At 47.2% G+C, this 3,748-nt stretch overlaps 1 non-coding gene across 1 annotated transcript; it reads left to right on the forward strand.

Moving 5' to 3' along the window:
- The first annotated feature begins 1,068 nt into the window (after positions 1-1,068).
- On the forward strand, positions 1,069-1,206 carry LOC119945307. The gene has a single exon (XR_005456179.1). It is a non-coding gene; the product is annotated as a small nucleolar RNA SNORA7 (small nucleolar RNA).
- The last annotated feature ends 2,542 nt before the right edge of the window (positions 1,207-3,748 follow it).

A 3,748-nucleotide genomic window follows, 5' to 3' on the forward strand; every position in this document is an offset into this window, starting at 1 on the left:
ATTAATAACAGCGTTCTGGTAAAGCTCTGAGGTTTGGAGCTTCATCCCATGCCAGGGCTTGGGAGCATCTGAAAACTGCAGCAATACAACTTAGATATTTCCCTCTAGACTGTAAGCTCATAATGGGAAGGCAACCTGGCTACCAGTCCTATTATATTGTTAAATCGAACTCCCCCAAGTGCTTAGTAACACGGTCTTCACATAGTAAACGCTCAGTGAAAATGATTGATCAATTGACATGCATTATTTCCCCCTACTGAATTCCTATCTTCATTCTCCATTCCCCCCAGGCACACCATCACACTCTGCTTCGTTCCCAGCTCCCCCAACTCAGACCCCTACCTCATCACCTTTCCATCACATGGAATTCCCTTTCCCTTCATATCCACCAGACCACAGGGCTTTCCATCTTCAAAACCCCTTTCTGAAACTCTCTTAAATTCACGGGACTGTCCCTGAAGCCCTTGGACCTCCAAGAACTCAAGGAGGAGGAATTATGTCACTACTGTGTGACTGGCCATTCCTGCCACTTCAAGGAAGAAGGTCCCAGTCAGGTGTTCTAATGAGGAAAGGAGAAATTCATCCTCTAACTTCTCTGTGGGCAAGAAGGTGTCTACTTCTCCAGTGAAGCAGAGCCTGCCACTTCCTTAAAGACCTCCATGGGTGGAATCTCCTGCTCCAATTCCTTATCTCTGGTCTTACATTACACCCCACCAAATCCTCTTCATGTTCTCTCATGGGTCCCCTCATTTTTTGTTCTCTTTGCTTGAGAAGCAGCATGATCTGGTGGAGAGAGAACGGGTCTGGGACTCAGAGACCTGGGTTCTCATTCTGGCTCTGTCACATACCTTCTGTGTGACTTTGGGCAAGTCACTTAACTTCGCTGTTGCCTCAGTTCCTTTATCAGCAAAGCGGGAATTCTGTACTTGTTCTCCATCCTACATAGACTGTGAGCCTCTTATGGGACCTGATTATCTTGTATCTATCCCATCGCTTAATACAGTGCTTGGGATATAGTTAAAGCTTTTGAAATACTATAATTAATAACAATAGGGTACTTAGTTGAGACCCCTCTCAGGGTTGCACATGAAGAGTTTCCAGTTCTCTACCAGTCTCGGATAGGGGAGGGAAACTCAAGCAGAGGCCTACCCATTCCATTCCTAGCTTGGGCAGTGGCTAGCGAGTGGAAGGCAATCTACTACAAGTAAAACCTCACCTGTTCTGGGCAGCAGCAGCACGGGAGAGAGTCGTGGTTGGGCACTCAGGTTTACAATGCAGAAGGAGGCAGTGGTAAACCACTTCTGTATTTTACCAGGAAAACTCTACGTATACACTACCAGTACAATTGGAGATAGAGAACGGGTGTTCTGGGAGCGATATGCCCGTTGTGTCACTATGTGTGGGAAACAACTGGATGGCATAAGGCAAGACAAGACAATTAATTGAGTGATTAATTACAATAGATATCTCCTCCCCCTGCTCTACAGAAACAGGTCAGAGGCCACCCTCAGTCTGCCCAGCCCGGGGGCATCTGCCTCTCAGCAGCGACTCTGGAGGAGCCTTGGGGGTTTCAGCTGGGGTGGCGGTTCACCCTCTTGGATGGGGACATCGTGGCTCTGGAGGGGTTTACCCTGCCTCTCCACCATCCTTTCCCCCCTCCCAGGTACATCAGGGGCCTTGGCTTGGGCACGGACTGAGATCTTGGCCTTCCCAGACTGAGCCCCCTCCTTCCTCTCCCCTTCGTCCCCTTCTCCATCCCCCCGTCTTACCTCCTTCCCTTCCCCACAGTACCTGTATATATGCATATATGTTTGTACGTATTTATTACTCTATTTATTTATTTATTTTACTTTACATATCTATTCTATTTATTTTATTTTGTTAATACGTTTGGTTTTGTTCTCTGTCACCCCATTTCTAGACTGTGAGCCCACTGTTGGGTAGGGACCGTCTCTATGTGTTGCCAACTTGAACTTCCCAAGCGCTTAGTACAGTGCTCTGCACACAGTAAGTGCTCAATAAATAGGATTGATTGATTGATTGATCTCTGCCCACAAGGGGCTACAATCTACAGTATCTCTCTCTCTCTCTCTCTCTCTCTCTCTCTCTCTCTCTCAATCAATCAATCAATCGATGGAGTTTATTGAGCATCTACTGTGTGTAGAGCACTGTACTAAGTTTTTAGGAAAGTACTACTTAGGATGGGGACTGGGTCCAACCTGATTAATTTATAACTACCCTAGAGCTGAGTCCAGTGCTTGGTATATAGTCCAGTGCTCGGTATATAATAATAACTTAACAAACATCATAATTAATCTCAATAAAATAGAGTTGGTAGATTCAGTCTCTGTTTACAAGAAACGTGCAGTCTCTCCCTCTCCGTCTCTCTCTCTTTCCATGTCTCTCTCTCTCTCTCTCTCTCTCTCTCTCTCTCTCTCTCTCTCTCTCTCTCTCTCTCTCTCCCTCCCACTCCGTCCCTCCTCCTCTGTGCCCAACGCCATCCCTTGTGAGGAGAATTTGGAGAGGGTACCTCACAGAATTGCTTGGAACTGACATAGTCACAGCAAACAGACAATGGATGATATTTATAAGACACATATTCTGTACAGATCACGTCCTAAATGCTTGTGAGAGTACAATAGGGTTAAAAGACGTTAATCCACTTCTTCGAGGAGTTTATAATCTGGTGTGGTAGATAGACATTAAAATATTTAAAACTAAGAGGAAGCCAGAGAGGATAAAGATGTGTCCATAAGTGCAATGTGGTGTGTGAGAGTAACCATGGTCATTGGGGAGCAATTATGGTGGGAAGATGAAAGAATAATCTGGGAATATCTGTTGAAAGAGGCACGATTTTAGACAGATCTTGATGCAGAGAGTGATGGTCTGGCGGATGTGAAGGTGGAGGGTGTTCCAGGGAAGGGTAAAGCAAGAGATTGATGGTGAGAAAGATAAGAATGAGTCACGGTGGCATGAGAGGAATGAAGTGCTAATTGTTAACTGCTCTCTGTGATACCATCTGCTTATTTTTTGCCATCACACATTAATTGCTATCTGCCCTCTGTGATATCATCTGCTTATTTTATTACTGCCATAGCATGTTAATTGTTAACTACCCTCTGTGATGTCATCACTTACTTATTTTATTATTGCTACTGCATTATTGCTACTACATGTTAATTGTTAACCTCCCGCTGTGCTGTCATTTACCTTTCTGAACTAACCATGAACTATCAATTCCCTTACTCCCAACTGCCATTCCCATTCCTCACCTTCCCCTTCCCCTCTCCCACCCAGCTTTTTCCCTCCCTTTCCCCCACCCCAACCGTCCCCCTCACCCCCTACCCAGTATACCTCTGTACCAGCGCCAACCCTCAACTCCTCCCTCCCATCCCGCTCCCTCCCCTCCTCCCCGCCCCCACCCCATCCCAGTTCTCCTTTCTCATCGCCACCCCTCTTCCCACTCTCCCCGCCTAGGCCCCCGCCGACTCATCCCAATCCAAACCCTCCCCACTCCTCCCACCCTTCCCCCTCCCTCCCCTCCCTCGACAGCTGCTGCCAAGTGTGGCCTCTGGAACCCCCGCTCCGTTTTAAGTAAGATCCCTTTCATCCTGGACCTATTCCATTCCAGCTCTCTACTCCTCCTCGCCCTAACTGAAACATGGCTGTCTCCGGACGACACGGTCTCTTCTGCTGCTCTCTCCAGTGGAGGACTCCTCTTCTCCCACTCCCCCAGACTCACTGGAAA

Source organism: Tachyglossus aculeatus, chromosome 24, assembly GCF_015852505.1.
Source record: "Tachyglossus aculeatus isolate mTacAcu1 chromosome 24, mTacAcu1.pri, whole genome shotgun sequence".
NCBI lineage: Eukaryota > Metazoa > Chordata > Mammalia > Monotremata > Tachyglossidae > Tachyglossus > Tachyglossus aculeatus.